At 41.0% G+C, this 27,715-nt stretch overlaps 1 protein-coding gene across 2 annotated transcripts in view; it reads right to left on the reverse strand.

Annotated features, from left to right (window-relative positions):
* The window catches only part of dhx15 (DEAH (Asp-Glu-Ala-His) box helicase 15), a 103,552-nt gene that overhangs the window by 67,540 nt on the left and 8,297 nt on the right, over positions 1-27,715 (reverse strand). The gene's annotated exons all lie outside the window — the stretch shown is intronic.

Genomic DNA, 27,715 nt, shown 5'->3' on the forward strand with positions numbered 1-27,715 from the left:
TTATATTTCCATTCAATTAACAAGATCCTACTTGACATTGTAGCTTGGTAATGTGTCACATGGTTTTCCAAAATATATCTGATTATTTAAATCATTCTTCAGTCGATCAAAAAAAAAACCACCGCTGGCTTGGTCACTTGCAAGTCCCCTTCCCAATTTCAGACCAGACCAAATTTCTCAACCTTCATATGACAAGATCAAAAGTCACACGACACCAGGTTATAAGCCCAACAAGTTTATTTGAAATCTCAAGCTTTCAGAGCCTTGCCCACTTCATCAGGTGACGAAGGGGCAGTGCTCAGAAAGCTTGTGATTTCAAATAAACCTGCTGGACTTATAACCTGGTGTTGTGTAACCTCTGACCTTATTCACCCTAGTCCAACACTGGCACCTCCACTTCAAATGACAAAACAGTCCAATTGGTAATCAAAAGAATTAACATGTCTAACCAATGAAGAGTGCCAAACAAAGTAAAGAATCATGACTGATATTAGCCAAGTTACAGCAAGTTTGAGGCAAGTACACTGCAGCTCAATTACTGTACCTGTGATCAATACACAATGAAAACGTTCAAACTGAGATGGAAGTACACAGAATGATTTTCCAGACTACAGGTCGTTCTGCTGTAACGCATGTTTCGTCACCACAAATTCACTAATGCGACTAACAAATTGGGGATGCTATTTCTAAAGAGCCAACATTTAACACGTATGGAACACAATTACATTGCCACGCTTTAAGTGCTGATTCTAAAGCAAATTTTTCTATAATGTGGGTTTGAACAGGAACACAACCATCGCTTTGTAGAAGAACTGACTGTATTACGTTAAGGAACCAAAGGAAGAACAGGCCATCCTGGACTAGGTATTATGTAATGAGAAAAGAATAATTGGCAATCTAGTTGTGAGAGGCCCCTTGGGGATGAACAAACATAATACGAAAGAATTATTCATCAAGATGGAAAATGATGTAGTTGCTTCTGAGACTAGGCTCCTGAATCTACATAGCGGAAATTACGATGATATGAAGCACGAGCTGTTTATAAAGACTGGGAGATGTTGTTATCTAAAGGGATGATAGGGAAAGGCAATACCAAATATTCAAAAGAGCCAGTGAGCAAACTACAACAATTATATGTAAAAGTAAAACAGGAAAAATGGCCAAATAATGGCCTAGAAAAAAAGTCAGGGATAGAAACAAAGAAGAAGCATACGAATTGGCCAAAAAAATAAAGCTGAGTAGAGCAGTTTAGAATTCAGCAGAGGACAAAGGGATTGATTATGCAAGGAAAAGGAGGAGAAATGAGATTAAGCTAATGGGGATCGTTACAACTGATGACAAAAGTTTCAATAAGTATGTGAAGAGAAAAAGATTAGTGAAGACAAATCTAACCCCAAAGCAATCAAATAAAAGGGGAATTTATAATGGGGAACTTGAAATAACTAAATAGACACTCCAGCTGTGTTCATAAAGGAGTTCACAAACAACAGTGAACTGAAGGTCCGGGGAAATTGAAGGAATCCCTAGTACCTGATAATCTATATCCCACAGTACATAAGGACTGGAAATATTTGGTGGTCATCTTCCAGATTCAATTGATGTTGGAACAGTTCCTACAGATTGGAGGGTAGCTAATGTAACTCTGCTAGCTAACAAAGCAAAGACAGAGAGAAAAAAATCAGGCATTATAGACCAGAGTCTGACACCATTAGTAGGGAAATTAACAGAGTCCATTATAAAAGATTTAATAGCTGAACACTTTGAAAATAGTGGTAGGATCAGAGAGTCAGCATTGCTTGACAAATCTGTTGTAATTCTTCGAGAATGTGATTCAGAGTCGATGAGGGAGAGCCAGTGAATGTGGTTTATTTGGACTCTCGAAAGTTTCTGAACAAAGTCCCATATTAGAGGTTAGTGAGTAGAACAAAAGCAAATGGAATTGGAGGTTAGGATATAAAGATGGACAGAAAACTGGTTTGACAAACAGGCAACAAAGAACAGGAATAAACAAGTCTTTTTCTGAATAGCAGCTAATATCTATGAATCAGTGCTAGGACCCTGTCCTCCCAGTTGTTCACAAAATACATTGATTTGAATGAGGGAACTAAATCCAAATTTGCAGGTGACACAAAGCTGGGTGCAGGACAAGCTGTGAAGAGGGTGCACACATGCTTGGACAAGGTGAGTGAGTTGGTAAATGCAGTATAAGGTGAATAAATGTGTGGGTATCCACCGCTGCAGCAAAACAGAAAGAATGATATGATAATTGAGGGGGTGGAAACTACAACAAGATCTGAGTGTTCTCGAACACCAGTTACAAAAGGTAAGCATGCAGTTACAGCAGGTGGTCAAGGCAGCAACCTGTATGCCAGAACCATACAGCACAGAGTAGGCCCTTTGGCCCATCAGGTCTAGATTGCCAGAGCTACACTAAATCCACATTTGTTCCACTTTCCTGCACCAGGCCCACAGCCTTGAATGTTTTGACATTTCAAATGCTCATTCAAGTACTTTTAAAAGGTGAGGAGGTTAACTGCCTCAACCAGCACCCAAGCAATACATTCTTGATTTCCACCACTCTCTGGGTGAAAAGAATCCCCTGTAAATCTTGTGCCTTTCACCTCAAAATCATAAGCCTTTTTACTGACCTCTCAACTAAAGGGGGACAATTGCTTTCTATTCATCCTGCTCATGCTCAATCATCTACATCTCTATCAGGTTCCCCCTCAACCTTCTCTATTAAAAACAACTGGAGCTTATGTAGCCTCTCTCCATAACTAAAGTACTCCCATCCCAGATAACATCTTGGTTAATGTCCTCTGCACTCTCTCCAGTGAAATCACATCCTTCCTATACTGTGGAGACAAGAAACGGCATTCACAGCAAAACTGGAGTACAAGAACAGCAATGTCTTGCTGAGATTATGAATGGCCTTGGTGAGACCGTACCTGGAATACAGTGTACCGTTTGGTCTCCTTATTAGAAGGCTGACATCCGAGAAGAGGTTGAATCAGTTAAGACTATATTCACTGGAACTCAAGGGAGAGTGTGGGAGAGTACGTGCACGTGAGTGAGAGTGTGGGGTGGGGGGGGGGGGGGGGGGCGCCAGTCTCAAACCTATAAAATTATAACAGGACTAGCCAGGGGTCACAGTCTAAAGATACAGGATACATGTACGACAGACGAGAGGAGAAATATTTTCATCCAGAGATGGTGAGTCTGTGGAATTCACTAACACAGAAAGCAGCCAAAACAACTTATGATTTCCAGGTGGTGTTGGAAATCATACTTGTGACTCAATGGATCAAAGGAAATGGGGGGAAAGCAGCAACATGCTATTGATTTGTATGATCAGTGAAGACCATAATGAGTGATGTAACAGGTTTGAGGGGCTGAATGGCCTAGTCCTGTCTTCTGTGTTTCACTGTAGCGATTCCAATTCCAATTCTAATACCATTAAGTTGACCCCAGCATCAATTATTAAGGAATTCTCTGAAAAGCTAAAAACAAAATCAGAGTACTGCACCCACAAAAAATTACCAAGAAGGGACTGCAAAACAGTCAATGATACAGAAAGGTAATCAAGAACACAGAGTGCACGAGCTGAAACCAGAAGAAAGAAATTTCTTGACATCAGGGGATTCTTGTATGTGTTTAACACATTGATTTTGGGAGAGGGAAATAAGAATACATCTCTGGGATCAATGAACAAACAGTTCAATATTTGAAAAGGGAAGGAGTTGCAAGTTTTGTCCTGGAAGGACACAGTAGAGTGAACTTCAAAAGATAGTTAGCTTCCATGATGTTATAACAAAAGAATTTTAAAAATAAAATTGTATTAATAAGGAGAACCTCATTTTCAAACATAGTTGGGGAACTATTGAATCATCTGACTCATGACATATTCAAGTCGCATTTCACTGAATACCTCAAACGGACAAACATTAGGAGATTGCATTCAATCACTGCCAAGCTTTGTGCACTGGTAATACTCTCATCTCAGTCAGATGAATGTGAATTCAAACTCTGCTGCAGATCACAGAATCTCACTTACCACTTGCAATAAGACAGCTCTGAATTACTGCAGGATCTTATAAGATGGCATGTGTGATAATGGTGAACTTGAGAACCACAGTTACCAAGGCAGCTCTTTCTTTAAAAACACATTTTCAGGAGATAGCATAGGATTTGCAGTGGACAAATTGAATACACAAGGCTGAATAGGATGTTACCTGAACATAATGATCTAAAGGGAGTCACATCTTGGTTCCAATATTTAAGACCAGACTAAGTAAAAAGAGATTTGCGCAACCAACAATGATCAAATCATAACTTTGGGAGCAGAAGCTGACTAGTGAACCCTCCAGCTTGGTTTGCCAATAAGCAAGACCATGGCTGTATTTCTACCTCAACTCCACTTTTTTTTGCAGTATCCCCATTCAAAAATCTCAGCATCTCTCAGAATCATACAGTACAGAACAGACCCCTCAGCCCACTGAATCTGCGCCAACAAAATTTCACAACTACCTTCACAAGTCCCACTTTTCAGCACTCCATCTTCAAGTTCCTCACTATCCTCACACTAGATCTGCTGCTGAAATCAAGATCACATTGGTTGTGATTATTTGACTGCCAATATTTTTAACACTGGCAGCCAGTTTTGTTATAGAGAGCAGGGGTACATGCATCTCCACAAAGGTCTCTAATGCATATTCTTTAGTGTCAACAAATATACCCATAAAAGAACAGAAACACAAGCTTTGGGAGACTAGTAAAACAGAGAAGGTAACTGCAATTCAAAGGGTGGCTAGTTTTTATTCATTAAGGTCAGGGCTAATGGTCAGATTTGGAAGCATGAAAACACTGAACAATGGGCAACCCCTTTTTGACTGCCGGAGACAATATATCTACAGGTGTCTTTATAAGAAGCAAGTTGCTGATCATTAAAATTCATTCTCAGGATGTAGACATCATTAGTCAGCATCTATTGACCATCCTTCACCGTCCTTGAAAGTGTCAGTGAACTGCCCACAAACTTCTGCAGCCCTTCCGGGTGAACAAAGGAGAGTCTTAGAATATTTAAATACTTTTCAGATCAAAGATCAAATTTGAAAATTGATGCTAATTAATTCAAATCTCGAAGGCTAAGGTGGGCCAGGCAAATGCACAGCTACATTACAGGGAGACAGACCTTGAATGAGGTTAATCCATGTGTTTTCTCACAGAAACAGGAGGAGAGAGCTTGGAACACTGAGGTGGCAACAGTATATATGCCAGCTGCCAAATGATGGAGCAGTGCGGCCATTAAAAATGAAGATGTTCATGATCTAGCATCACTAAGCAAAAAATGCAAGCTGGGGTTCATGCGCGAAAGGAATTAAAATAGCCATGTGCTCCTGGTAAAGCAAGGGATTGGCAGCAGACTCCAACAAATCTCAATCTGGAAACATAAGTGCCAGAGTGGGAAACTGATGAGTGTCAAAGTGAATTCCTGAACGCTGTATATATTTGGTTTGGTCCCAGGAATAGTGAAGGAATCCTCAAGAGCCTGCAACGTACAGAGGAACTCTTGAGTGAATTAAGAACAGCAGCTGGTTGAGATTTTCAGGTTTAAATAACATGGGTTTAGTGTTAGGTCATAAGTACTTGTTTGTTTACTGCTTGCGAATTGAGAGTTTCTGTTCACAAAATATCAAAGAGAGTGAGCACTTTAAATAACTGGATTTCTAAGCTGCAGGAAAGCACTGAAGGGGTATGTATATATAAAGTCTAAACATTTTGTCACCTTGAACATTTACTCCAACTGTGCCAGTTACGTGTGGAAAGTATAATAATAGCCAGATTTTATGCTTATTTCAGACACTGGAATATTGTGTGCAATTCTGGTCGCCTTCCTATCGGAAAGATGTTGTGAAACTTGAAAGGGTTCAGAAAAGGTTGACAAGGATGTTGCCGGGGTTGGAGGATTTGAGCTACAGGGAAAGACTGAACAGGCTGGGGCCGTTTTCCCTGGAGCGTCGGAGGCTGAGGGGAGACCTTATAGAGGTTTACAAAATTATGAGGGGCAAGGATAGGATAAATAGAGAACGTCTTTTCCCTGGGGTCGGGAAGTCCAGAACTAGAGGGCATAGGTTTAGGGTGAGAGGGAAAAGATATAAAAGAGACCTAAGGTGCAACTTTTTCACACACAGGGTGGTACGCATATGGAATGAGCTGACAGAGGAAGTGGTGGAGGCTGACACAATTGCAACATTTAAGAGGCATTTGGATGGGTATATGAATAGGAAGGGTTTGGAGGGATATGGGCCAGGTGCTGGCAGGTGGGACTAGATTGGGTTGGGATATCTGGTCGGCATGGACGGGTTGGACCGAAGTGTCTGTTTCCATGCTGTACATCTCTATGACTCTATGTGGTGAGTGTGCTTTGGGAGTTCAAAGTACTTCTTAATTTATCAGACCACCTTTTTCATTAGGACTCCAGAGAACATAGTCTAATCTATATCCTCTCTCAGGAAACAACCTGAAGAAGCTTTATTACAATTCCTCTAGAGCAAGTATGTCATTCTTTAGTCAAGATGACCAAAACTGTATGTAGTACTCCAGGTATGGCCACAGCAACACCCTATCCAATCACAGACACTTATTTACTTTTAGAGGAACCTCGATTATTCTAATTTTGGATTATCCGAACAAGATCACAAGGTCCCGATCCTCGGCTAAACTGTGTTATCCAGCATTCAATTATCAGAACATTCCATTACCTGAACAAAATTCTCCCCGCCCGTGTTGCTCAGACAATTGAGGTTCCTCTGTATACTCCAATCCCCTGTAACAAGTGGTAACTTACCACCTGCTTTCCGAATGGTTTGCTGTACTAGCATGTGAGTCACGTAAGATACACAGACTCTCCAAATGTCAACATATTCTATCATTAATCGGTATTGACTCTGGGTCATCAACATTTGACTTTCTAAGTGCTTTGTAGTAACATTTCTAATTGATTCAACATTTTTAATCCTGTTAAACTGACTGTTCAATCATTCCTTGTTCTCTTTCTCCTACTTTTTAAAAATATTGTGGTTACATTTCTGCCTTCCAAACATTGTGAACTGTTGAGAATTCACTACCTCTGTTGTGATCACTTAAAACTTTAGGATCAAGGTTTGTGACCAGCGTCATTAATTTCTCTATACTGATCTCTTCAAGGTCTGTAAATTCCTTTATTTCTGGAATTGTTGTTGCTACCACAAAAAACAAAGGTACCCACAGAGTGTTTGTTTAAGGACAATGTCATTTCCTTATCACATTTTATAATTTTATCAATCTCTGCCTCTCATTGGTCTATGTTAACTTTCAGGAATCTCGTCTTATTTACTACCTATAGAAATGTCTACAACTTGTTTCCGTGTCTCCTGATAGTTACTTTTATCCTCTATTCTTAATAGATGATTGCAGAATTCAGCAAATGAGGAGCAATGTTTCCAACTCCCAAGCTTATTATTTATTTTGGCACAATTACAAGCCAAATTCTTTGATGTAATTCTTTTCTTGAATTTGTCTTGTCGTCACAGCGAGACGAGGGAAGCGATGGCCTAGTGACATTATCTCTGGACTGTTCATCTTGGGTTCTAGGAACACAAGTTTGAAGCCCACCAAGGCAGAGGGTGGAATTTGAATTCAACAAAAATCTGGAATTAAGACTCTGATGATAACCATGAACATATTCCAAACATTGCAAATACCCATCTTGTTCACGAATATCCTTAAGGGAAGGAAACTGCTATCCTTATCTGGTCTGGACTGTGTGAGACTCCAGACCCAGAACAATGGGGGACCCACTACCCTCTGGACAATAAATGCTAGCCTAGCCAGTGATGCCCTCATCCTGTGAATTAACAAAAAAAATCTGTTCCTATACTTTTTTTTTCCTTTTCTATATAGAGTCAAAATTGAAAAAGGTTTTGCAATGAATGTAAATGACATTTCTCAAGAAATTGAAAATATGATCGTACAGGCTAGGTATGTGCTTCTCGAAGATGCTGTCACTCAACTGGACTGTGGGAGAAAACCTGAGCACCCGGAAGAAACCCACGCAGACACAGGGAGAATGTGTAAACTCCACACAGATAGTTACCATAGGCGGGAACTGAACCTGGGTCCCTGGTGCTGCGAGGCAGCAGTGCTAACCACTGATCCACCATGCTGTCCCCTAATAGAAACATATTACAGAGGAACCTCCATTATCCAAATATTGGATTATCTGGCAAGATCGCAAGGTCCCGATGCTTGGCTAAACTATGTCACGCAGCATTCAATTATCCGGAATTCAATTAAACAGATATAATACTTCCCACCTGTGTCCTTGGGATAATCAAGGTTCCTCTGCATATATTATATCCTCGAAAAAGATAAATCCCACAAAACAGAGACAAGTTTAATTCTAAGAGAATACAGTCAGTCATCTGAACATGACAGTATTAGAATAGTTTATGAAGAGAGAAAGAGAAAGAGAGACAGACACACTATTAAGCATTCGGGTTGGACTCATCAGGACTAGCACAAGAATGGCACATTTCAAACAACTGAACAATTTTGCTATGCAAGAAAAGAGTCTGATTAGTTGACAAGTCTGACGAAAGCACTGCCCAAGAGTGGCAACAGGTGTTCCCAAACTCCCATACAATTCAAGAAAATGCACACAACATGAACACACTGGTTTTGTATGCAAAGATTGGATCCCCATGAATAGAGGGTTATAATGTCAGTTTTTAATGTACCTTCTATGGTATAAATGGTTTAATAATTTAAATTTTCGCATTCTTAGACTTGCACCCATCAGTAAAAGATGAAAAATGTCACACTTTTCAGCATTAGTCATGTTTGACTCAAAGGAAGAATTACTAAACCAACAGATGGGGATTCATTGTATCTAAGTTCCCAGAGAGGAGTACAGTCTTCCTAGAGGAATGAGAGAATTAATAACACCTTCAAGCCAACTCAGGAAAATAAAGGTTCATAACCTTCTGGAATCTTTGATAAAGCTTCAAGCTCATCAAGAATAAGGTGAAGTAACTAGACTTCTAATATATCCAACCAACTTGTTCTTGAGAGCTGGTACACAATCCAATTCCTGATTGATAGTATAGCCAATGTCTAAGCATGCCAAAGTCAAAAATCACAAGACACCGAGTTATAATCCAACAGGTTTATTTGAAACTGCAAGCTTTCGGAGCCCCACTCCTCCTTCAGGGAGCTAGAGAACTACTAACTCCCCAAGGAAGGACCAGGACTCCAAAGGTTTGTGGTTTCGAATAAACCTGTTGGATTATAACCCCGGGTCGTGTGATTTTTGACTTTGTCCAACAGGAGCACCTCCACATCATGTTTGCTATCAATGTAATTAGTCAAGCCCGGGCTATGTTGCGTTTCAATGATTGTAGTTTAAAACCTCAACTTCCATCAACTAAAAACATTTATGCAAAGACTTGTATATTAAGTGTAAATAAAGAAATTAATAAATATTTAATGGTTTCCCTCCCTCTGACAATTTTAGCAAGATGCCACCATTTCAACTGGCTTACAGTGACCTAATTTTAATGCAGGGTCAGCATTTAAACAAAAATAACCTAGAACAGTCAATTTAAAATGGATAGAGAGAAAAAAAATTAGGACACTCAGTAAGAAGTTAAAATGAGGAAGTAAAGGACAAGTTACGTAACATCAAGCAACCACAGTATCATTCTTCAGACAAGATATCTTATGCTTTTCATCTGGCACTAATCTAGACAGAGTTACAAAAATATCAAAGTCCAAAGAGAACAACAATTTATTCTACATGAGAAAAAGGTGTTAATTGGTTGGCAAATGGGACAATGTTTTCATGGAGAGACGTTAGTATGGAGAATGCATCAGGTTGTCTTTCTAAAGCTTTTATTTAAATTCAAATTTGGCAAATAAACACTGATTGATCAAAGCATTTCCTTAAGTAATATCCCAGATAAACTTTATCCCCCAAGCTTTTGTTTAGTTACGAAAAGGCACAATGCCTGCACATGTCTGTGCTGTTTAGAGGATACGGCTCTACTTGTGAATATATGCAAGTTGAGAATAATTGTTGGCTGATGTGGTCTCCACGACAAAACCTCAACAAATCCATGGCATAAGGGAGAAAAGCCAAAAAATGAAAGTTTGCACAGGGACTTGGAAATGGCAAGTATGAGTCAGAGCAGAGAGGATTGTGGTATCAGCACATAGAGAAGTGAAATGGAAAGGACCAGACATCCTGAGTGTGATGATAGTGATATGGGGCAGTTAAGACAAAGTCACAGCAAGAAAATGAGAGGTCTAAAAAGGGCTGCGACAGTATAGTCCAAGCGAGTGCCCATCTCAGCATGTTAGTTGTCAGAAAGCTTTGATTTCACTGACACCGAATTGCCCCTGCTGAGAATGTAATCAACAACATTCACAATAATGTACAGATGGGAGTACCAGAGAGTCTGCCATCTCAGGTACGTCCCAGGGTGGAGGGTACAACACTGGACGCTAACATGAACATTTAAAGGAGTCCATATATTGTTTTTTGGGTTTATAAACTGAAATTGAAGTTGGGTTGCTATCTAGCTGAAATACCAGGCATGTTTTGCAACTTGAAAATCAAGAGCTGTTTTTTTTTGCTGTACCAATGTTTTTTTTTGAAGCAGTGAAGGGGACAATCTGAGATTGAGCAAAGTCTTTTGAGTTATGGAAATTCTACCTCACAACAGCCCTCTGATTAGTTGCACTGTAATGTTAAAATCTGCCAGAGCTAAGGCAGCAGACAGACAAAAACACAGTCAGAGCCTGCAAACTGAAAGAGCACCCATATCTCATTGCGTATGGGAGAAGTGACAGAAAACCAAGAAAGCTTAAAAAGAACAAAAAAAATTAGATCCATTACATTTTTCAATTAACATTTAATTCTGTTTGCAGTGGCTACAAATGACATTTAAGTAAATGACAGGAATACTGGCAAAATAAAATTCAATATTGATTGATACACGGATCAAATCATCAAATTAAAGAATGGCCATCACTTCACAGACACAGCACATCATCACTGCTAAAAATCAAAAACAAATGAGACCATTTAACTCACCTTTAAAATATGGACTTAATTCTCAGAATTTTGTTTACCCTGTCTATATTTCTTTCCAACACATAGAATCAACTGATGGAAGATTTCACTAATGAATTGCATGCTTTTTCCAAAGTTAAAAATCACAACACCAAGTAATAGTCCAACAGGTTTAACTGGAAGCACTAGTTTTCGGAGCGACGCTCCTCCAATTAAACCTGTTGGACTATAACCTGGAGTTGCGTGATTTTTAACTTTGTACACCCCAGTCGAACACCGGCATCCCCAAATCATGCTTTTTCCATGCAGGTTACTGGGACGTAAATTTTAATTATAATCACGTGGGAATAAAAGAGAAATAGACCACATGCAAATTCCAGTTGCAACTTCAGAAACAGCCAGCTATTGACTAAGTCCCAGCATTTATCTGTGTTATACTGTGACTACACTTCCAAAGGTTCAAGTATTGACAGGAGTCGAAGGTGCAGGAAAAGTGACCCAAACCTTCAAAATTTATCCTTAAACAAGCAAACAATCAATCTCTATAAAATAGGTAAAAACGTGGACTGCAGATGCTGGAAACCAGAGTCTGGATAAGAGTGGTGCTGGAAAAGCACAACAGGTCAGGCAGCATCCAAGGAGCAGGAAAATTGACGTTTCAGGCAAAAGCCCTTCATCAGGAATGCAGCATCTTTCCTGCTCCTTGGATGCTGCCTGACCTGCTGTGCTTTTCCAGCACCACTCTAATCCAATCTCGATAAAATAGCCATCATTTTACCTCCAGTTTTTAATAAAGCACAGTGAAAATGTTTAGTGGTTGCCCCATCACCAGTTCAACCTTCACTTACAGTTCAAAACAATGTCAGAGAAAGCTTCCTGGTCTAAGATAATCTTGTAAACTCCATACACTAGGATGCTGTATAACCATGAAATTTTATTTAAAAATAAAATTAAAAAGCAAACATTATTGCCAACTGCAAAGTTGTCTGTTTAAACTACATAATGATATATACGAGCAGCAAAAGGAATTAAAATTTATCCTCTCCAAGGGCTGTGGAGCAGCATATTCACTATTAATACACAAATGGCAAATTCTTCCATCGTGCAAATGCATACCACTACATGGTCTCTCAAAATGCACTAGAACTAGAGGGCATAGGTTTAGGGTGAGAGGGGAAAGATATAAAAGAGACCCAAGAGGCAACTTTTTCACACAGAGGATGGAACCTGTATGGAACAAGCTGCCAGAGGAAGTGGTGGAGGCTGGTGCAATTGCAACATTTAAAAAGGGTAGGTATATGAATAGGAAGGGTTTGGAGGGATATGGGCCAAGTGTTGACAAATGGGACTAGATTGGGTTGGGACATCTGGTCTGCATGAACGAGTTGGACCGAAGGATCTGTTTCTGTGCTGTACATCTCTATGAATGATGGAATTCTTTCATGCTTCTCCACTTGCCCTTCCTTCATTAATGCCTCGTGCAAGAGAAACACATAATTGACTCCATGTACCAATCCAAATACATGACATTTCTCTTTCAGTATTCTGCCTTTTAGATACATTTCATTTATAGCTACTGCAAACAAAATTAATGAAGTTAGTGAAATCATAACGGTTTATTTGGTTCCAAGTGGGACAGCACGGTGGCTCAGGGGTTAGCACTGCTGCCTCACAGCACCAAGAACCTGGGTTCAATTCCCGCCTCAGGCGACTGTCTGTGTGGAGTTTGCACATTCTCATAGTGTCTGCGTGGGTTCCCTCTAGGTGCTCCGGTTTCCTCCCACACTCCAAAGATGTGCTGACCAGGTGAACTGGCCATGCTAAATTGCCCACATTAGTTAGGTGCATTAGTCAGGGGTAAACATAGGGTAGGGGAATGGGTCTGGGTGGGTTACTCTTTGGAGGGTCGGTGTGGACTTGTTGGACCGAAGAGCCTGTTTCCATACTGTAGGGAATCTAATCTAATTGTGCATGTCAAAAAGGTACACTAACTCCCATTTGACGTTTATGATAGGTGTGCAATGACCAAATCGTAAAATTCTGGTACAACAACATTAATCAATACTAAATTTTAAGCTTGAATGTTAAGATTTTCCAGTAAATCAATCTAAAGTCCTTTGACTGACCAACTAACCAAATGCTTCCCCCACCAGCCCTAATCATGAAACAAATAGAGTACAATACAAGCTTGAGAAATAACACTTCATTTCTCACATAGGCACTTTATAACCTCTTGGACTAAATACTGAATTTCACTACTTCAGAAACTGATCACATGGTGTCTCCTTTTAACTTGCATTCTCCATTCCCCCCCCCCCCTCCCCCGCCACACCCACATTCCCCCAGCTCCACCTCCTCCCAACCAGCATAGTCTCCTTTTGTTTGGCTTTTTTTTTGTCTCCTTTACTTTGTTCTGTTATCCTTATTCTGCCTCAGGAAAAAATGTTTATTTTTGTAAAATTCCAATCCCTTTCAGTAAGAAAGAAGTGTCATACTGGACTCAAACATTAACAGTCTCCACTGGATGCCGACTTTCTCCAGCAGTTTGTGTTCACTTTAGGTTAACATCTGCTACATATCAAATGGGATACTGAAGCACAGTATGTGTCCCTGTGCCTCGAGTTACAAGGCACCTTAAACTACCAGGGTCAATTTGCATATAGGAGTACATTCCCTGCGCCTATTTCTCCCCTCAAAACTCCGAGATGAGATATGGGAGCAGAAGATATCAGATTAGATGGTGGAAGCATCATAAATGTTAAAATTACTGGTGCGGTGATCCCATTAATACCGATACAGGAGGGCAGGTTATTGAGTTGTAGAGATATACAGCATGGAAACAGAAACTTCGGTCCAACTTGTCCATGCCGAACAGATAACCTAAATTAGTCCAGTCCCATTTGCTAGCCCATATCCCTCTAAACCCTTCCTAGTTTTGTACACATCCAGATGCCTTTCACATGTTGTAACTGCTCCACCATCTCCTCTGGCAGTTTATTCCATACACACACCACCTTGAAAACATGTCCCCTTAGTTCCCCTTTAAATCTCTCTCCTCTCACCCTAAACCTATGCCCTCTAATTCCCGACTCCCCCACCCCAGGGAAAAGACTTTGTCGATTTACCCTATCCATGCCCCTCATGATTTTGTAAACCTCTATAAGGTCACCCCTCAGCTTTCGACGGTCCAGGGAAAACAGCCCCAGCCTGTTCACATCTCCCCATAGCTCAAATCCTCTAACCCTTTTGGGTGGGGGTTTGCTCGCTGAGCTTAAAAAGGTTCATTTTCAGATGTTTCATTACCTTACAAGGTAACATATTCAGTGGCGAAGCAAAGCTGAAAATTCCTGCTTTCTATTTGTGTGTTTGGGAAACATATAAATACAAAGAAGGAATTTTCAGCATTGCTTCGCATGAGGTCCACTGAAGATGTTACCTTGTAAGGTAATGAAACATCTGGAAATGAACCTTTCAGCTCAGTGAGCAAACCACCATCCAAAACCTCAACCTGAGCTACAAATCTTCTCAAAACTCGCTCCTCTAACCCTGGCAAAGACCTTGTAAATCTTTTCTGAACTCTTTCAAGTTTCACAACATCCTTCAGATCAGGTACAAAAGACAAAACTGAACATGTTTACTATGAGCTAATTAGCAGCTACGATTCTGACTAAAAGATCCATACGCTCCTCAATTTTACACAATTAAGCTAAAGAATATCAAAACAGAGATTGCAGAGGAGAGAAGCAAGAAAAACAGACATACACCGAAGACACAACAGCACCAAAGCACATCATCTGCATAGTTCCACTGAGGGAAAAGACATACAGACACATGTACTCGGAAAGCATGAGAAATGCTCCATTGTTCGCAAGTTAACGTAACCCAGGCTGAGATAGTGGTGGGGAACTGCAATAATCTTGCTACCAGCAAGAGGTAATATCATCTAGCTAGGAAATCAATATCACTTTTCAGTAAGTATATCTAAAATTGCTATCAAACAGACATCAGTAGAATAATTACTGAACTTCGTCCTAAAGCCATCATGGTTACCAGTCAGGTAACAGAATTCCCACTCAATTCGCCACAACTTTTGGAAATTTGGACAACCAGGAACTGCACATATCAAAAGGTCAGCATTTACAAGGCCTAAACTTCGCAAATCAAAAAGCTAAAGTGCATGTGATGTTGTAGCCTCCAATTTGAGATCATAGAACTGCCTGTTGTACAATAGAAAACAGCCAACATCGATCAACTGTCTCGGCTCTGTTTGAGCATCACAAGGGAGTCGGTTGATTCTTAAATGGATCAATAACAGATGAAAGGAGATTAAAAGTGAGATTTGCGAAAACAACTTGAGACATAGAGAAATCTCTTGAGCTAACTAATTAAACTGGGTGTGGCAAGATTTTTATCTATAAAATGACCTTAAAGCAGAATAGCAAGTTGCACAGACCGGAAGGCAAGAAGCAGAAGTATAATTGCTGCCTGCCAATAGTGACGAATCCCTCAAGTGCAAGTGCTGAACGAATGCAAGAGATAAGTTTGTTCTCTGGCACATCATGAGGATGAGGATCCTGAAGGAGTGAGTTAGTTGGACCAGGAGGAATTGCGAAAAGAAACTGGGTTGGAGCTATGAGAATAGGAGCGAACAGGCAGAGGAATCAATCAGCTAAGTTTTAAACAAGCTGCTGTCAGGAAGATCCAGACCTAGTTTTCCAGAAATATCTCTGTGCTGATAGTGACGAGAAAGAACTGGGTGCAGAGAATAGAAATGAAAACACAGAGGAAATTCTCTAGGATAATGTGAGGGCAGGCAAACACTCGATAAATGAAACTGAGTAACTGAATGGAACCACTAATTATGTTCTTACCGATGGCCTGGTGGTATTATGGCTTGACTATTTATCCAGAGACCCAGATAATGTTCTGGGGATCCAGGTTTCATTTGGTGGTTAGTGGAGTCTGAATTCAATAAAATCTGAAATTCAGAGTCCAGTAATGACCATGGAACTACTATCAACCATCAGGAAAAAAATCTGGCTCACTGATGTCCTTTAGGCAAGAAAACTGCTGTCTTTACCCTGCCGGCCTACATGCGACTCCAGAACCACAGCAATGTGGTTGACTCTTCGCTGTTCTCTGGGCAATGAGCACGGGCCTAGCTAGTGATGCACAGATTCCATATATTGACATAAAATTAATTCAGGAACAGAGTGGCAAACTGAACAGATTTAGCAGTTTTCTAACATTAATAATAAAGACGTTAAAGTACAGAGATTCATGAAGAAGGTACAAGTGTAGAAACATGCCCAGACATGACAAGGGCATATCTGTTGAGAGAACTGGATACTATAAAATACAATGGCATCAGGTATCTGAAAGGGGTAAAAACAATGACTGCAAATGCTGGAAACCAGATTCTGGATTAGTGGTGCTGGAAGAGCACAGCAGTTCAGGCAGCATCCAAGGAGCAGTAAAATCGACGTTTCGGGCAAAAGCGCTTTTGCCCGAAACATCGATTTTACTGCTCCTCGGATGCTGCCTGAACTGCTGTGCTCTTCCAGCACCACTAATCCAGAATCAGGTATCTGAAACCACAGCAAAAATGTTGGAAATCATAGATCAATTAACAACTGAATGGAGGGGTTATGAGGAGACGGTATTGTAGTAGTGATATCACAAGAGGAAGTAATTCAAGGCTCCAGGCTAACACTCTGGGGAAATAGGAGTTCAAATGCTACCATGGCAGCTAGTGAATTTAAATGTACCTGATAAATGTGGGATTTAAAGATAGCTTCAATCATGGTAAACAAGAAAACAGTCCCCCATTGTTGTAAAAACCCACCTAGTTCACTAGTGTCCTTGAGGGAAGGGAGTGTGCATCTTTACCTGAGCTGGCCTAATTGTGGTTTCACATCCACAGTAACACTGACTGTGGTTAACTCTGAAATGCCAAATCACTTAGTTCAAGAGCAATTAGAAATGATCAACAGATGCTAACCTTCCCAGGGATATCCACATCCAATGAAAAGCATTAGAAAAAACATGACGGACACTAACCGATCTGCTTGTTTGTTTCTGGTGTGTTTTGTTACTCCAGTTGATTTGCTTCAAAAATGCTTTTACACCCTGGATTTGGTACAAATGTTAATGCACTTGCAGTGTTTCATCACAGCAGTACAAACATGTATTTTTCTTCAAATAGATTCCCATGCACCAACAGCTGGAAATAAAATGCTCTGGATGTTACCGGGCTGTTCTAAGAATTCTAATACAATTTAGATGTACGAAACAAATACTTTTGAAAATATTGCATTTGGTATTCAGTTAAAGACAGATTTATTTTTCAAGCAACAAGACAATTAGACAAGACACTAGTTCCTGCTGGTGTGTCAGATTAATTTCTAGCTTTGCTATCGCAATACAGTTTATGCTCTGATTATCCTTCAACATCATCGACCTGCACCAACACAGATTAGTGCTTTTCTTCCAAAGATCATGTAGACATTACGTATTCATTTTTATTTTTGCACTCGTTCAAAGAGCCTGCTCACCTTATAGACAAAACTGGAGAACATTTGAAAGCCAGCAGTCTCTGTTCCCAACAGTACTGAACCTTGCACAACCAACCCGCATAGCCTCTTGTGTGGATATCAATTTCTCTCTAAAGTTTCTTCTCATACCATATTGCCTTTTGGCACTTTACGTACATTTGTCTTCCTTCATTGTTCGTTATGCATCTCGGTGGTCCCTCGAGTTACACTATTTTGTGTGCACTTTTCCCTTTAGTTTCAAGGTACTCGTCACCTCTTTCTTCAGTCATGGCTGCTTTTTCTGATATACAGATCCATTTCCACTGAGAAGGTACTATTGGTTGCACTTCAAGCTACATTTTACATATCTCCCATTGTTTATTACATAGTTTTAAGTAAAGGTAACGTTGCCCTAGTCCTACTGGACTATTGTGCTGCGCTCTCAGCAGAGAGAAGACTGATGGTGGTTTACCATGAGAATCACCACGTAAGGGGAGAGAGATTGAGGACAGCCCATCATAGCAACCTCAGCCAGCGCAGGAACTGAAGGTTTGCTTCAACTCCTGAAGGCCTGAAACAGAAATGTTGGTATGGGAAGACAGTGTTGTGTTGAAGTGGCAGGCACAGGAAGCTAGGAATTATGTTCACAGACAGAGCATTTTGCAAAGTGGTCACCCAGTCTGCATTTTGGCTCCCCACCTCCAATTCTGTGATTCTATGTACAGGGACAATGTAGAACGCCCAGACCACAACAATTCTGTCTCAGGCCAGCTGCAGTGCTCCAGTGAGTCTCAACGCAAAGTTGAAGAACAGCACCTCATCTTTCACTTGGGGACCCTACAGCCTCTCAGACTCAACATCGAATTCAATAGCTTTCGAACCTAATTACATCCTTCCAAGTTTTTTAATCCACTCCCACACCCTGGTCTTGTCATGATCAGTTCCTTTCAACACAACCTACCCATGCTCTCCTATTCCTGGCTCACATTATCACTTATTCAACTTTTCTTCTGTCCTGACTTACTATCAATAACACCCTTGACTGCTTCGCCCTTTCACTCTCTCTCTCTCTGGGCTCTGTCTCCACCTATCCACTAACCTCTCTTTCCCCATAAATATTTAGCATAAATATCACTTTCTCCTAGCTGCTATCAGTTCTGATGACAAGTTGCCAGACTTGAATCGCTGACTCTGCCTTCTCCCCACAGATGCTGTCAAATCTGCCGAGTTTCTCCAGCAATTTACAATTTTGTCCCGGATCGTCAGCATCTGCAAATCATTTTATTTTACTTTACCTGATCCTCTCAGCCCCATCAAAATGTAATAACAATTCAGGGGCCAGAGAGAATACAAGTATTGATCCTTGATATTCAAGGGCGTTACCACTGCAGAATCCCGTACCTTCAGCTTCCTGAGGGTAGTGTTTCCTTTAATTCTCTTTCACAATGTGCTGGCCACAGCAACTTTCAGAACCAGAAGTCAATGCCACTATTGACGTGCCATTGCTGATCACCATGCACTGAATCTTGGCAAAGTTCTCTCCAATATTTTTTCTAAATAATACGAGGTTAGCAAAGTGTTGACGTGCAAAGGAAATCTCACATCTTGTCAATAAGCCACAAAGCAGGTGCAGCATGATATTAACAAGTTTAATGGAACATCAGTCTTCAGCGAAGGAACATTCGAGTATAGGAGTTGTAATATCTTGTATCAGAGCTCAATTACACTGGAGTATCGTGTGCAGTTTTGGTCTCATCGCAGGAAAGATATTTTTCCTCATGGAGCACGGGGGGGGGGGGTGGAATGGAATAAAGGTCTCCAAGCTTACAAACTGGGAGAGACACAGATCAGGCAAACTTGTTCAGTACTCTCTAGAGGTTATCTCATTGGAAGTTAGAAAATAAGGAACAGACAGGGCAGAGGGACGTAAGATTTTCACCTGTCTGGAGTGTCTCAATTTAAAAATAAGGAGGATGTCATTTTGGACTGAGATGAGGAGAAATTTCAAATGTTGTTCAAATGTGTCACTTAAAATACCTATATCTTCACTGATCTGAAATTAAGACTTGCGAGCACTGTGTGTCATACTCAAATTATTTTCTTCGAAGGGCTCAAAACCATGGAAATTGCTTCTTTTATAAAAATGTTTCCATCTTCCAATATCCAACAGAACCCAAGTTTCGCCAGGTCTGACCACTGCATTTCCATTCAGATCCACTTCTCCCATTTTTTCAACCTGGCCTGCACTGCAGCTGTACATAATTGGGTTATGGTCATAAATACCCTACAATGTCCTCAAGATTTCCAAACATTTACTTATCAAGAGCATGTAAACTAGGTTATGCTGCTGACAAACTGAAGCCAATAATCCTCCACACATCCAGTTCTTCAAACACAAGTACTGCAGAAAGTGACTAGAGCACATGATAATCTATGAATACAAATTATAGATTACGTACTCTAGTAAAGGTCAAGACCACAGATGGCTGACATAATTCCAGAATTCTACCAGTTATTTCTGCAGAAGTGCAGTTTCAGACTAAAATAATATTTTATACAGTCAAAATAAAATATTATGGCCAGTTTATGTATCACCCACTAACTTCAACCAGACTGATTTCTTGACGAGAGTGGAATCGTAAATCAAGTGTGCAAATGCAGCTAGTCTGAAAATATTTACATAATTTTCACATCAGAACAATGTTCAACATTTTCCTTTTGGCAAAGGTCTTAAGTTTGTACTCAATGGATGTAAGCCAGGCCAAGCCGTGAGCAGCAGATTCACACACACAGGGTGGAAGTGGAGATGCCTGCTGCAGCATCGTGCTGAAGATAATGAGACTGTTTTTACATTAGATTCCCTACAGTATGCAAACAGGCCCTTCAGCCCCATAAGTCCACACCGACCCTCCAAAGAGTAACCCACCCCCTACTTTATATTTACCCCTGACTAATGCATCTAACACTATGGACAATTTAGCATGGCCAATTCACCTGACCTGCACATCTTTGGACTGTGGGAGGAAACCCATACAGACACAGGGAGAACGTGCAAACTCCACACAGACACTCGCCCAAGGCGGGAATCGAATCCAGGTCCCTGGCACTATGAGGCAGCAGTGCTAACCACTGATCCACCATGCCGCCCGTTCTCCAGCACACATCCCTGCTTTACATCATTAAGATATGGAACGGACTTGACTCTTTAGCAGCCGAAACAGAAAATGGTACTAAGGCATTGGTAGACACAGTCTACAGTGAGGGGGGTGTAGGATAGAGATTTATGTCCACAGCCTATCTATATTAAACTAAATTACCAAGTGATTCAGGTGGATATAGATCTTAAAGTAGCATTCAAACAAAATTAAGAGATATTAACCTCATATCTGAGCAATATATATCCCTCAAATAATGTTGTTATATTAGAGTATCCAGGTCATTATTTAATTCGTTGCCGAGACCTTGCTGTCCATATTGACTGCGTTAACTCTTTATATTTACAACAATCACGATACTCAAAGAATTGTATTGGCTCAGAAGCATCTGAGGATGACCTCAGTCATCAGTGAGGATGACCTTCACTGTTGTGAAAGGCATAATGCAAGTCAATTTGTTTTAACATTGGACCACGTGTTATTAATTATGTTCTTGGGCAGTTATTGCAAGCTGTGTTATACACATTGCACAGCTTAGAAGGCCAACAACATACACATTATTGTAAAATGCAAAACGTGTAAATTTGTTGGTACAGGAAGTCATTCAGTCACTCAAGACTGTTTCACAGATACATCAGGTCATGACTTATCTATCTAATGCCATACATCCATCCACATTCTCTGTTTTATGCCCCTTAACCAAATAAACATCTTAATTATCTACACTCAACAGTTTACTATTTCTTTGAAGGACAAAGACAGACTCAGACAAGAGGGGGGAAAGACAGCAAAAGAGATAGAGGGCACAAAAGCAAATAAAACAAGGCACCTTGACTGGATTAAAAAGAAAGAAGCACACAGCTCGAGATCAGAAACAAAAAATACTTAAAGCAGTGCGCAATGGTATAAGTCGTTAGGGAAACTGGTAAGTTGCACCGGGACTCTACTTACAAGCAGGAAGACACTGAGAATCTTTTTTTAAAATAACACAGGTAAATGCTAAAAACAAAATGCAAAACAAGACAGATAGCAATAAGGAAAACTGCAAAAATGGAAATTAGGGAGTGTGAGATAAAACTATTGCAAGCGAAGCTAGGGAAAAAAAACAGCTGAGGCTCAACTGAGATGTTTACAGAGCACTGAGGTGGCCATTTTCTAATTACTGCCAATCTGTCCTAATCAAACAAAACCTGATAAGACTACCCATTCAGATTTTCACCCAGTGAATGTTGCAGTACATTATTTTAATTATTCACAAATGTTTAAGCCAGGCAAACAGCAAGTTGGTCAATTAACCTGAATGCAAAAACTAGACAGAATAGTCATGGAAATGTGTTGCTGGAAAAGCGCAGCAGGTCAGGCAGCATCTAGGGAACAGGAGAATCGACGTTTCGGGCATTAGCCCTTCTTCAGGAAACAGGAGAATCGACGTTTCGGGCATTAGCCCTTCTTCAGGAAACAGGAGAATCGACGTTTCGGGCATTAGCCCTTCTTCAGGAAGGGCTAATGCCCGAAACGTCGATTCTCCTGTTCCCTAGATGCTGCCTGACCTGCTGCGCTTTTCCAGCAACACATTTCCAGCTCTGATCTCCAGCATCTGCAGACCTCACTTTCTCCTCCTAGACAGAATAGTCAGCCAATCAAAACACAAGTCCACATTACCTGGGCAACAAATTGGAGCAATCAAATCTATTTTAAAAAGTATATCAGAACAAAATGAAATGGTGTAATGGTAGCCACCACAGCACAAGGCCAGAAGGTCTAGATTAATATCCTACCTGCTCCAGTTATGTGCCATAACATGTCTGAACAGGGTAATTAAAGTAACTCCAAACTCCTCACAGTGTCTTGAATATTGTGAAGTGTGGGTGTACAAAGGAATATGCGTCCTTGCACATCAATGAAAGTAGACAGGCACATAAATTCGGAACATAAATGGTCTGCTGGCTTGACTCAGAAGTAGAGAGGTCTTACTGCAGCCATATAGTGACCACACCTGAAGTATTGTGTGCTGGTATAATCCCCCCACCCAAGAAAGGATATATTTGCCATTAAGGGAGTGCAGTGGAGGTTCACTAGGCTGATGCTGGGGATGGCAGGTCTGTCATAGAGTCATAGAGATGTACAGCATGGAAACAGATCCTTCGGTCCAACCCGTCCATGCCGACCACATATCCCAACCCAATCTAGTCCCACCTGCCAGCACCTGGCCCATTTCCCTCCAAACCCGTCCTATTCATGTACCCATCCAAATGCCTTTTAAATGTTGCAATTGTACCAGCCTCCACCACATCCTCTGGCAGCTCACTGCATACACGTACCACCCTCTGCATGAAAACGTTGCCCCTTAGGTCTCTTTTATATCTTTCCCCTTCACCCTAAACCTATGCCCTCTAGTTCTAGACTCCCCCACCCCAGAAAAAAGACTTTGTCTATTTATCCTATCCATGTCCCTCATAATTTTGTAAACCTCTATAAGGTCACCCCTCAGACTCCAATGCTCCAGGGAAAACAGCCCAAGCCTATTCAGCCTCTCCCTGTAGCTCAAATCCTCCAACCCTGGCAATATCCTTGTAAATTTTTTCTGAACCCTTTCAAGTTTCACAACATCTTTCCGATAGGAAGGAGACCAGAATTGCATGCAATATTCCAACAGTGGCCTAAGCAATGTCCTGTACAGCCGCAACATGACCTCTCAACTCTCGTACTCAATACTCTGACCAATAAAGGAAAACATACCAAATGCCTTCTTCACTATCCTATCTACCTGCAACTCCACTTTCAAGGAGCTATGAACCTGCACTCCAAGGTCTCTTTGTTCAGCAACACTCCCTAGGACCTTACCATTAAGTGTATAAGTTCTGCTAAGATTTGCTTTCCCAAATGCAGCACCTCGCATTTATCTGAATTAAACTCCATCTGCCACTTCTCAGCCCATTGGCCCATCTGGTCCAGATCCTGTTGTAATTTGAGGTAACGCTCTTCGCTGCCCACTACACCTCCAATTTTGGTGTCATCTGCAAACTTACTAACTGTACCTCTTATGCTCGCATCCAAATCATTTATGTAAATGACAAAATGTAGAGGGCCCAGTACTGATCCTTGTGGCACTCCACTGGTCACAGGTCTCCAGAGTGAACAACAACCCTCCACCACCACCCTCTGTCTTCTACCTTTGAGCCAGTTCTGTATCCAAATGGCGAGTTCTCACTGTATTCCATGAGATCTAACCTTGCTAATCGGTCTCCTATGGGGAACCTTGTCGAACGCCATACTGAAGTCCATATAGATCACATCTACTGCCCTGCCCTCATCAATCCTCTTTGTTACTTCTTCAAAAAATTCAATCAAGTTTGTGAGACATGATTTCCCACGCACAAAGCTATGTTGACCATCCCAAATCAGTCCTTGCCTTTCCAAATACATGTACATCCTGTGTCAGGATTCCCTCCAACAACTTGCCCACCACTGAGGTCAGGCTCACCGGTCTATAGTTCCCTGGCTTGTCTTTACCGCCCTTCTTAAAACAGTGGCACCACATTTGCCAACCTCCAGTCTTCCTGTGAATATCGATGACACAAATATCTCAGCAAGAGGCCCAGCAATCACTTCTCTATCTTCCCATAGAGTATTCGGGTACACCTGATCAGGTCCTGGGGATTTATCCACTTTAACCGTTTCAAGACATCCAGCACTTCCTCCTCTGTAATCTGGACATTTTGCAAGATGTCACCATCTATTTCCCTATAGTCTATATCTTCCACATCCTTTTCCACAGTAAATGCTGATGCAAAATATTCATTTAGTATCTCAAGGGAGAGATTGGCTTAACTAGGCATCTATTCACCAACATTTAGTAGGATGAGGGGGGACTCTGATTAAACATATAAATTCTAACAGGGCAAAGACATTACCTACAGGAAGAATATCTTCCCTGGTTGGGAGGTCCAAGGGACAGTCTCAGCATATGGGATAGGCTATTTAGGATTGAGAAAGGGGATAATTGTTTTTCATGTAAGGGCTGTGAACCTCCCACAGAAGGCGACGGAGGCCAAATCACTGAACATATCAAAGAAAGAAAGTTAATTTAGATTTCAAAGGCATCAATGGGTACAGGGAAAAAGTGGAAATATGGCATTAATAGAGGGGATCAGCCCATATTAAACAGCAACATAGGCTCAACAGGGCCAAATGGCCTACTCATGTTCCTCATTTCTTTGTTTCTATATAACATAGGAGCTGATATACACTGTAAAAAGCTGAAGCCCCAGCACATATCCTCATCAGACTTCACCAGTGAGGGCTTGTCAATTCAAATGACCCATTTAGTCTCTCGTTCTGTCCTTTGTTTAACATTGTATCCATTGTATCCAGGCTGATACATTAACTCCAATCTCTTCAGCTCACTTTTTGCAGAAAAGTTCTGTGAGGCACTTTAACCGAATGCCTTCTAAATATCCAAAATATATCACACTGACTAGTTTCTTTGTCTATCCTACTAATTATGTCATCAAATCATTAATAATTGTCAAATAGCATTTCCTGCTCATAAGATCATGCTATTCTACCCAATTATGTTTTGATGTTATAATTTCCTTTGCGACAGATTCATTTCAACATTTTCCTAGTGACCGGCATCAAGCTGGCTTGCAGTTCCACTATTTCTCTCGTCACCATTTTTTAAAAAATCAGCAGTGTTACATTAATTACCCTCCTCTCCTTTTCTACTTCATGAACTACACTTTTGCCCAAATGCCCCAACATCTTTATAACACTCGTGTGAAGGGTCTTGGGATGTTTTATCACATTAGAGGCTCTATATAAATTGGTATTCCAGTTCACCAAGACTGTTCGAAAACTTAGGGAATGGGTCCAGGAGATTTGTTCCAATGTCTCTGCTTTACTTCATGTCAATCAATTAACTTCCTGTTTCATTAAACTGTGACTTGTAACATTTCTGACGTGTTTGTCTCCTCTGCAACGAAGACCACCAGCAAATACCCATACTTACTCAGAAACCTTAACGCTACTTTGTCTGCAGATGCTGCTGGAGCTGCTGAGTTTCTCCAGCAATTTGTTTCCTACTTATTTAACATGTTGCCCATCCTAACTTATAGAGTCATAGAGATGTACAGTACAGACACAGACCCTTCGGTCCAACCCGTCCATGACCAGATATCAGCACCCAATCTAGTCCCACTTCCAGCACCTGGTCCATATCCCTCCAAATCCTTCCTATTCATATACCCATCCAAATGCCTTTTAAATGTTGCAATTGCACTAGCCTCCACCACTTCCTCTGGCAGCTCATTCCATACATGTACCACCCTCTGCAAGAAAAAGTTGCACCCTAGGTCTCTTTTATATCTTTCCCCTCTCACCCTAAAACTATACCCTCTAGTTCTGGGATACCCCCAACCCAGGAAAAAGACTTTGTCTATTTATCCTATCCATGTTCCTCATAATTTTATAAATCTCTATGAGGTCATCCCTGAGCCTCTGATGCTTCAGGGAAAACAGCCTTAGCCTATTCAACCTCTCCCTATAGCTCAAATCCTCCAACTCTGGCAACATCCTTGTAAACACCCACTGTTATTAACAATTTTATATTCAAACCAACTTGGCCAGATCACATCCAAAACTGCTTTGTTAAGAACTACATATTGGCCTTGGATTGCAATCTACATCGAGAATGATAGCGGATCTTGGAGGGTTAAATTACAAAGACACAATGACAAAGTGAGCTTGTATACCTTAGCATGTAATAAGGTAAAGGACTGATCTAAGTTTCCAAGATATTAAGGTCAGAAAGAGTAGCTATGAACTATTTCTGCCAGCTGAGCAGTATAGGATTGAATAAATCTAGCTACAATTTGTTCACTTTCACAAATAAAGTAGGGAAATACCTCCACACAAGAAGAATCAAAGACGTTTGGATAGCTGTTCCACAAATGACAACTGATGCTATATGAATTGTTAATTTTAAACATAACCTTGACAGGATATGATGCAAAGACAGATATGTGGAGTTATTATCTTGCAGAATAGTAGAACAGATTTATGATAAATGGCCTTGCTTGTATTTGCCTCTCTGAACCCTCTGTCTCTTTAACTCCTTTCAGAATTAGCTACATTTTTTCAACCTTTTGGTCATCTGCTCTGATGATGGGTGGCATGGTGGCTAGCACTGCTGTCTCACAGCGCCAGGGACCCGGGTTTGATTCCAGCCTCGAGCGACTGTCTGTGTGCAGTTTGCACACTCTCCCTGTGTCTGTGTGGGTTTCCTCCGGGTGCTCGGGTTTCCTCCCACAATCCAAAGATGTGCAAGTTAGGTGAACTGGCCATGCTAAATTGCCCATAGCATTCAGGGATGTGTAGGTTAGATGCATTAATCAGGGGTAAACATAGGATAGAGGGAATGGGTCTGGTGGGTTACTCTTCGGAGGGTCAGTGTGGACTTGTTGGGCCAAAGGGCCGATTTCCACACATAGGGATTCTATGATATCCTCCCAGTGTTCAGGATCAGGTTTGACTGAATACATTCTGGAAAGACAATTTGGGATGTGTGACCACATAAATGCTAATTCTTTGAGAATAGATTAGATTAGATTCCGTACAGCATGGAAACAGGCCCTTCAGCCCAACCAGTCCACACCGACCCTCCAAAGAGTAACCCACCCAGACCCATTTCCCTATGACTAATGCACCTAATAATATGGGTAATTTAGCATGGCCAATTCTCCTGACCTGCACATCTTTGGACTGTGGGAGGAAACCGGAGCACCCAGAGGAAACCCACACAGACACGGGGAGAACGTGCAAACTCCACACAGACAGTTGCTCGAGGCTGGAATTGAACCTGGATCCCTAGCGCTGTGAGGCTGCAGTGATAACCACTGAGCCACCATGCCGCC

The sequence above is a fragment of the Chiloscyllium plagiosum genome, unplaced genomic scaffold (genome assembly GCF_037043375.1).
Source record: "Chiloscyllium plagiosum isolate Xiang-an unplaced genomic scaffold, Cpla_swu_hap1 HiC_scaffold_1, whole genome shotgun sequence".
Lineage (NCBI taxonomy): Eukaryota > Metazoa > Chordata > Chondrichthyes > Orectolobiformes > Hemiscylliidae > Chiloscyllium > Chiloscyllium plagiosum.